A 9,556-nucleotide genomic window follows, 5' to 3' on the forward strand; every position below is an offset into this window, starting at 1 on the left:
TCTCTGCTCCTATGATGCTGCTTGGCCTGCTGTGTTCATCCAGCCCTTGTTGTCACCAATATAAAGTATTCATTTAGGACCTCACCTACCTCTTCTGGTTCCACACACAGATTCCCTGCTTTGTACTTGAGTGGGCCAACCTTTTCCCTGGCTACCCTGTTGCCTTTTAGATATGTATAAAAACCCTTGGATTTTCCTTAATCCTGTTTGCTAATGATAGCGTACAGTTCTGGTCACTATGCCACCAAAAGGATGTGGATGCTTTAGGGAGGGTATGGAAAAGGTTTACCAGGATATTGCCTGGAATGGGAGATTTTAGCCATGAAGAAAGGTTGGATCGACTGGGTTTGTTTCAGCTGGAATGTGGGAGGTTGAGGGGTGACCTGATAGAAGTTTATAAGATTGTGAATGGCATGATTGAGTAGAAAGTATGAGGCTTTTTCCCAGGTTGGGGGGTGGGGGTCAATTTCAAGGGGACACAAATTCAAGGTGGGGGGGAAAGTTGAAAAGAGATGTGCAAGGCACGTTTTTCACACAAAGCGTGATGAGTGCCTGGAACAAGCTGCCAGAGGAGGTGGTGGAAGCAGACACAATAACAACATACAAGAAGCACCTGGACAAATACATGAATAGGAAGGGAATAAAGGGATACAGATCCTGTAAGTGAAGTCAGTTTTAGTATGGAAGGGCAAAATGTGTTGGTGTAGGCTTGGAGGGCCAAAGGGCCTGTTCCTGTGCTCTATTGTTCTTTGTTATCAGGCAGAATATGAAAGTGAGATACCTGATTCAGCTGATGATTATGCCACAGGAGGACAGGAGGAATGAAATAAAGGCTGCAAAATTTGGCTCCTATGTTTATGCTGTGTTGGCTGCAGTTTAGGTCCAAAAGAGCAGTTGGGCCATATATTTATGTTTCTGGTGCCAGCTACTTCAGAAATTGTTCTGGTATTCATAGTGCAGCCCTCACAAAAACACAGAACAATCAAACTATGGCCATCAGTCTGTAAATTTGATTTGACTCTAGCAGTGCCAGTTTTGACCTCAACATTCCAGCTAATGCCTTTTCTTAATTTTGCCCTTGTATTTAGCAGGAGAAAGGACCCCAAATACCTCCCTTCTCAGCCCTCCCCCACCCAAACCAACCTGCTACTTAAAGGCAGTCAACAACCATTTTTAGATTGGTTGATAATTATTTTTTTTGCTCAGTTAGTACAAATGCTTTGAAGTTTGTCATGCTTTCTAAAGTTGGTGACATCTGCAAGGAGTGGTGTGGCATGTGGGGAAGGCTCTGGTCCACAGTGCACGTGGCAACAATCATGATGCCTTCATTCTGTGGCAGCGTTATGCCATCTGCATATGCACCACCTTTGACAAAGGTGACAACAGCATGGCTAAGGCTAAGGTCTGACTATTGACCTCATGACTCTAGGGCACAATTGGACCTAAGTTGCATCATCAAGCAGGAGACTGGGGTAATTAAGCAATGCTTTCACTACCGAAAGCACTCTGAAGAAGCTCTCCTGAACTATCTCAGGAGAATCCCACAATAATACATGGCCTGCGGTATCAACGTCATGAGGATACATTGGGGGTGGCTACCATGGTACATGATGAGCAGTTGAGAAAGAGGAGGCAACCAACGTAGTCACTGTGGCCAAACCATCAGTGATTGGCTTTATCTGATTGTGGTACCATTGAACTCTAGCTCAATTCCCCATTCAACAACTATTCCACCGTGGCAGACCTGTGGAGTGAGAGTCTGCTGTGACTCTTTAGAACTTTGTCAGTTTTTGTTAGTGTCCTTAAGAAGAGTCATACCAGAATCAAAACAGCGACTCTGTTTCTCTCCATATTTACTTTCAGACCTGCTGAGTTTCTCCAGCATCCTCTGGTTCTGATTTCCAGCATCCACAATATTTTGTTTTTGTTCCACACCATCCTTTCCCTTTCTAGCCATTACAGTGTCAATTTTCCTATGATTCTGAAATAAGAAAAAATTGCAAAACTAATCATATAAGTAACATTTCAAACAAAAGCCTTCTGCATAGCCCTTGAATAACCCTTCTGCATTCTCCTTGTTCCTCACTTCTGTGTATCCTTAGCTTTCCTAACACAGCTACTCCATGTTATCATAGAGTCAGCAGCATGACTGGTGAGGATTGCAGTTGATGAAAATGTAGATGGCCTACAGGATGACGTTGAGCAGCACTGGAACTAGAAGGACTGAGTTCAGTTGTCATTATTTGAGCAATGGCTGATTGCCAAGCAACACAGAGGACACTGGCAGACTGGCAGTGGTGGAAGGAAGAATGCCATAATTGGAGGGAGGACAGCAGTGCCATCCTTTTTGGAGCTGCCGTCACTCTCCCAGGACATCTCTCCACCGTCCTTGCAATATTTCAGAGGACAGGTTGTTGGACTACCATGGAATCTTCCAAGCCCCTCTGAGGATCGGTGTGGGGAATCAGGATGGCAGCAGTCTGAGGCTGCATGGTAGTGGGCTGTGTTTATGTGCCTTCGATCTGCAGCAGTCAAGGGTTACATAGCTCAGTTAGAATGAAAGTTGAGACCTCAGACATTGATTCACAGGTTGGTAAGAAAATTGAGTCTAGTCATAGAGTTTGCTAGAACATCCACAGTGGAAAGGATGAGCTCCACATACTGTGCACAGTCATGTGCAAGTTTGGTGCTGGACTCCTCTATTTTCCATAACAGTCACCATAGGCTTTCTGATAGGGCATCTAATAACATAACTGTTTGTGTGTGTATGCCTCCCTGTCAGCCCTTCATTGTATGCCGCTTGCTTAAAGTCCTCATCTGAGTCCTCGGAACAGAATATATATGCAACCTTGTCCTCCAGCAATCTGGCACCTCATCTGTCCTTTTACCCACTACCCTGACTATGGGTCACTGGTATTTGCTGTTTTAAAGTTATGACATAAAAGCTACCATCTAGTGTACTCAGTGTCATTATCTGAGTTGGTGGCTGAATGTGTGAGGTCAATTTATGGTGTTTCTTCTTCAGTCTCTTCTTCCTCTTCCATTTCTTATTCCTGTGCTATTGTTTGGCCAAGTTGCACTTTGAGAATGTGTGAAAGGAAAAAGGCACAGGGTAGAGTTGTGTGGAGGGGGAGGTGAAGAAAGAAATCTATGCTTACACCATTTTCAACTTTAGATTGTGGACTGAGAGATGTCAGGAAGATTAGCTTTGTGAGGAAGATTAGCTATGAGAAACTACAATCTTTGATAGTTTCATGCTTGTTCCTGGCCACAGCCAAAGTCAAGGCCACCGCAATCATTGTGAATAACTTTTCCATCTTGAGGCTGAAAGTATGCAGCCTGTTTTGTACCCATTATTTGCTGCCGTCTGTGGTTGTGTGTCTCCTTGAACTGCAAATGAGGAGGAGGTGTGTAACTGAGAGTGGTGCTATGTATTTCAGTGATGTGCTTGTGATGGTTGAATTGCTGGCTGTGTGTGCAAGCTGTGGGTGTACAGTTCCGATTTCAGCAGTGCTAATTGTGGGAAGGTGATGTGAAAGTACAAATATGAGAAAATGATTCATGATTGATGGAAATTGTTGGTTGGTGAAATGAAAGGTGAAAGTTTTGGTAAATTGAGCACAGCATGATTCTAATTGGCAGATGGTTAGATAAGGCATTCAAAGATTCATTCAGTGACCTTGTCTAATTGTGTAAGGTAATTGAACTTCTTGTGGTGCTGCATCCATGCCTTCCAGGACTCAGTGATACACGACATGATTCTTGTTTTCATCTCCATTGCTTTCGCAATATCTGATTGGAGGATCTCTTGGTTTCCTGTGGATAGAAGTCCCCTCTCTTTTGAGTTCATCTCCTGCACCATGGATTTCCATTATGAAGAGAACTTTGGAGTGTAATCTTAGCCATGTTGTGCCTTTACCAGTTGAAACATGTTTTTAATGTGACCTTTAGCACCTGCTGCAATAAAATTAACCTCGCCTATAATAATTGCATGCAGACTTTAGTCTAGCTGGAAGTCATGCTAGCCACTCACTGTTTTACACTCCTGGTGAGTTGTACAGTCGCTGAACAGAGCATACAGCACTGGCTTTGTGCAGGCAGCACAAGGTTTGCATGCTACCTGCAAAGGTAGGAAGGGACTTTGGTTAATGCTGTTAATGTTATTGTCCCTTAATCCATTTTCAGGGACTATTCAACATTTCCCCTAGAATTTCTTTGAATTTATATCTCACAGTATCAATTTTAAATTCCAAAAGCTGAGAGCAATGTAATGTTTTAAAACCAGTTCATGACATGACCTTGGGGATGCTTAGAAAACAGTGTCTTGAAAAGAATTCTGCCTTTTTATTTTATATCACAGGTTTTAATTTATTCTAATCATGAATTGTAGATAATAGTTGCAGCCTACTCTGGTTAGGCTTAATGCAAGGCAGATGACAGATTTTACTTTTGTGTCTCTGTATTCATTCAGCCTGTCATTGGAGCCCTTCTCCTATCATAAAAGGATATGAGCCGGTGCCAGTGCAGCTTATTTTGCCTGAAAAAAAATTGGTGTTGTTTCTATTTATAGCAAATGATTAATATTGTTGTCTAAGTTTCAACATTTCTTTTTGAAACCAGCACTTTAATGTCTAATTTTTGATTGTTTGCAGGTCGTTATGGCTGAATTTTGCTTCACCCTGAGGTACCGTATTTACATTTGAACTAAATAAATTATGTTATAAGAAATGTAATGCGTGGTTAACAGTCAGTTATTCCGTTCTCTTACAAAATACAAAGCATTTCTGAGATAGGTTCATTGTTTGAAGATAAAACTGAGTCCTGAGAATTGCACTGTATCAATTTATTATTCAAAAATATTTTACAGTTTCAGTAAGTTTGAAATAAAGCAGCATCTTCTTTTTGCTCCCTGTTTTGTTCAGATCTGTTTCTTTCCCTTCTCCTTTATTTTCCTGTCCCAAACATGTTGGTATGCATAAAGATATGGTTTGGTAGGCACTAGCCTACTTTTAAGTGGCTGTTCCGTGTTTGTAGGCTTAAGCAGTAGTTGGCGGGCTCCTTGTTTTTAAAATATATTAAAGCTAAGTCTGAAGTAAACATTTTCAACAAGGATCATAGGAGAGCTATGAGGATTGATAGTATGGATTCTAACACTCAGACCCCCTCTATGGTTTGAGATGTGCTGACTCAGCACACGTTGATTAAAATGTGAAATCCCTTTGTGACCTTTCAGGATCATTGCGATGTTGTTGATGCATTTATGCCAACAGGGGAGCTGTAAAGTGAACCATTAACAATTACTTCCATTTTAAATTGAGAACACAATTTTAACATGAAAACTGGTCACTGAATCAAGTCAAAAATAGCATTTAGCTCACCAAATAATCCAGAAAGACACTCGGCACAGTGTTATGTTTTTACCCAAGACCACTTATACACAGGAATCAAAAGTTACTATTTCAGCTGTAAAATTTTTGATCTAAATATCATCTGACTGATAATGTCCCTTCTGGCAACTAACTGGTATTACCTGTGTTATTGAGTATAACTTGTATGTATTTATTTATTTAGGTCAACTAGCTAATTTAGTATGAACATTCCCATTCATTTTTATAACAGAAGAAAACTACTGGGATGTTGGAAATCTGAAACAGAAACAGAGAATGCTGGGAAAACTCAAGAATTCTGGCACCACCTGTGGAGAAAGAAACAGATTTAAAGTTTTCAATCCAGTATGACTCTTCAGAACTGAAAGGGATTGGAAAATTGGCTTTCCATGTGAAAATAAATAAATAAATAAGACACTTTCCAGCATTTTTCAAAAACTCTGTTTCTCTTTCCACAGATGCTGCCATACCTGTTGAGTTTCTCCAGCATTTTCTGTGTTTGTCTCATTCATTTTCCTTTGGGTCAGTGGAATCCTGCTGTACATTAGAGATTGAATTGAGCAAAGGGAACCTGCTCACAAACATTAAAATAAAAGCAAAATATTGCAGATGATGTAAGTCCTAAATTAAAAACTGAAAATGCTGGAAATACTTAGCAAGTTTGGTAACATCTCAGACACACAAAACTAATGTTTCTTATTGAATATTATTCTAGTGCTGGTGACCATGTTTGATTTGAGGAAACATAGGCCTTTGTAAAGGCTTCCTTAATCAGGATCCTGCACAGATAGGTTATCCATATTCTAAGTTACGTGGATGTGAACCTGACAACATCTATCTCTGTACATTAATTTTCCAAACATTATAAAATGTCTTCGTTATCATTATAATGCCACCTCAGTTTTTGAGGAAAAACTCTCCAGAGTCTCAGCTATTTCCTGATTACTGTAACTCTCTGCAGATATATCGCTGTCTTGTTCAGCATGAGATTAGTTATTTAATTGCCAGTGTCACATCTTAGTCTGGTGTTCTGCGATCCAAGAATGATTAGTATAAATGTTATGAGCTTGTGCAACAGTTAATTGTGTTCCTTTTAAAGTATTTCCGATCTAGTTTCTATAATAATGCAGAACATCTTCTTTTATGATAAAGCGAGCAAGTTTTTCTAGGGTAATCTCCGAGGACAAGTGTCTCACTTTCTAACAAACCACTGATGTCTTTGCAGTTATACTTTCATAACCATTTTTATATTACAATCCCCTCACTCTCCAGCCACATTTAATGTTTAAATTTTTTTTTTACCAGAGCATTGTCTTCTTTTGGCATGGTTAAATTCAATGACTAGTTCAGAATGTTGTAATATTGTTACTGAAATCCAATCATTCTATAAAGTTTCTTCTGATGAGTCCAAGTGCATAAGTCACAAAAAGATTCTTCGTAGGATCCACAATCTGAACTCACAATTCTACTCAGCTTTATTGGGCACTAAAAACCGTAAATACAGTAAACTTACTGGTGCCTACTACCCAAAACGGGCTTCCTCCACCTCCGAAATCCCCAGCCGTACCCAGGACCTTCCCCACAATGTGCCCACCGCCATTGGCCATGAGGCCACTGTCAGAGAACCCACAGCTGACGTCACATCCACCACCGCCGGGTACCCCACTTCCAGGACACCGAATGCCATCGCTGCTGATACCACCGTCTCCATTTCCGAGGCCAACACCACAGACACTGAAGACGCACCTACCGTCACCGCTGCTGCCGCCGCCTACCCCGCTCTGCCCACTGCTGATGCCTCTCCACCCATCACCGACGCCGACGCAACCCCGCCCACAGCCTACACCAACGCAACTCCGTCCACCGACGCTGACACAACTCCGCCCAAAGCCGACGCCGACGTCGCTCCGCCCACCGCCTCCACAGCCAGCAGCTCCAGAGGAGACAGCAACACTCAGCCCTGCCGAGTCTTCACCATCCCCCCAGACCTCCCCCTTACTGATGACGAACGGTCAGTCCTCAGTAAAGGCCTCCCCTTTGTCCCCCTCCACCCACACATCAACGAATACCGGTCACGTTTGGACATTGAGCAGTTTTTCCACCGCCTCCGCCTCCACACTTACTTCTTCAACTGTGAACCTAACCCTCCCTCTACTGATCCCTTCTCCCGCCTCCAACACACCCCCTCCTCCTGGACACCATCCCAAGGCCTCCTACCCTCCCTCGACCTCTTCATCTCCGACTGCCGTTGAGATGTCAATCGCCTCAACCTCTCCACCCCTTTCACCCACTCCAACCTCTCCCCCGCAGAATGTGCAGCCCTCCGCTCCAATCCCAACCTCCCCAGAAAACCCGCGGACAAGGGAGGTGCAGTTGTAGTATGGCGCACTGACCTCTACATCGCCGAGGCCAGACGCCAACTCTCCGACACCTCCTCCTACCGCCCCCTTGATTATGACCCCACCCCCGAGCACCAAACCATCATCTCTCAATCCATCCACAGCCTCATCACCTCAAGTGACCTCCCATCCACAGCCTCCAACCTCATCGTTCCCCAACCCTGCACCGCCCACTTCTACCTCCTTCCCAAAATCCACAAAGCTGACTGCCCTGGTCGACCCATTGTCTCCGCCTGCTCCTGCCCCACCGAACTTATCTCCACCTATCTTGACTCCATTTTCTCCCCCTTGGTCCAGGAACTCCCTACCTACGTCCGTGACACCACCCATGCCCTCCACCTCCTCGAGAACTTCCAATTCCCCGGTCCCCAACACCTCATCTTTACCATGGACGTCCAGTCCCTATACACCTGCATTCCCCATACAGATGGCCTAAAGGCCCTCCGCTTCTTCCTGTCCCGCAGGCCCAACCGGTCCCCCTCCACTGACACCCTCATCCGCTTAGCCGAACTCGTCCTCACCCTCAACAACTTCTCTTTCAATTCCTCCCACTTCCTGCAGACAAAGGGGGTGGCCATGGGTACCCGCATGGGCCCAAGCTATGCCTGCCTCTTTGTAGGTAATGTGGAACGATCCCTCTTCCGTACCTACACTGGCCCTAAACCCCACCTCTTCCTCCGTTACATTGATGACTGTATCAGCGCCGCCTCGTGCTCCCACGAGGAGCTCGAACAGTTCATCCACTTCACCAACACCTTCCACCCCAACCTTAAGTTCACCTGGACCATCTCTAACACCTCTCTCACCTTCCTGGACCTCTCTGTCTCCATCTCGGGCAACCACCTAGAAACTGATATCCATTTCAAGCCCACCGACTCCCACAGCTACCTAGAATACACCTCATCCCACCCACCTTCCTGCAAAAATGCCATCCCCTATTCCCAATTCCTTCGCCTCCACCGCATCTGCTCCCAGGATGAGGCATTCCACTCCCGTACATCTCAGATGTCCTCGTTTTTCAAGGACCGCAACTTCCCCGCCTCAGTGGCCTCGACCGTGTCTCCCGCATTTCCCGCAACTCATCCCTCACACTCCGTCCCCGCAATAACAACCAAAAAAGAATCCCCCTCGTCCTCATGTACCACCCCACCAACCTCCGGATCCAACGCATCATCCTCCGACACTTCCACCATCTGCAATCCGACCCCACCACCAAAGACATCTTTCCCTCCCCACCCTTATCTGCTTTCTGGAGGGACCACTCTCTCCATGAGTCCCTTGTCCACTCCCCTCCAGCCCCACCACACCCGGCACTTTTCCCTGCAACTGCAGGAAGTGCTGCACCTGTCCCCACACCTCCTCCGTCACCCCCATCCCAGGCCCCAAGAAGACTTTCCACATCAAGCAGATGTTCACCTGCACGCCTGCCAATGTGGTATACTGCATCCGCTGTACCCGTTGTGGCCTCCTCTACATCGGGGAAACCAAGCGGAGGCTTGGGGACCGCTTTGCAGAACACCTACGCTCGGTTCGCAATAAACAACTGCACCTCCCAGTCGCGAACCATTTCAACTCCCCCTCCCATTCCTCAGATGACATGTCCATCCTGGGCCTCCTGCAGTGCCACAACGATGCCACCCGAAGGTTGCAGGAACAGCAACTCATATTCCCCTTGGGAACCCTGCAGCCCAATGGTATCAATGTGGATTTCACAAGCTTCAAAATCTCCCCTCCCCCTACCGCATCCCAAAACCAGCCCAGCTCATCCCC

General features: G+C 45.1%; 1 protein-coding gene and 1 long non-coding RNA gene across 6 annotated transcripts in view; one reads left to right on the forward strand and one right to left on the reverse strand.

The window, feature by feature from the left end:
• LOC109939107 (receptor-type tyrosine-protein phosphatase delta) overlaps window positions 1-9,556 on the reverse strand; it is a 542,862-nt gene that overhangs the window by 459,462 nt on the left and 73,844 nt on the right. The window lies entirely within an intron of this gene.
• Window positions 4,043-5,665, forward strand: LOC125482793. Its single transcript, XR_007261766.1, has 3 exons — window positions 4,043-4,128; window positions 4,653-4,684; window positions 5,620-5,665. It is a non-coding gene; the product is annotated as an uncharacterized LOC125482793 (long non-coding RNA).

Source organism: Rhincodon typus, chromosome 3 (assembly GCF_021869965.1).
Source record: "Rhincodon typus isolate 14 chromosome 3, sRhiTyp1.1, whole genome shotgun sequence".
Classification (NCBI taxonomy): domain Eukaryota; kingdom Metazoa; phylum Chordata; class Chondrichthyes; order Orectolobiformes; family Rhincodontidae; genus Rhincodon; species Rhincodon typus.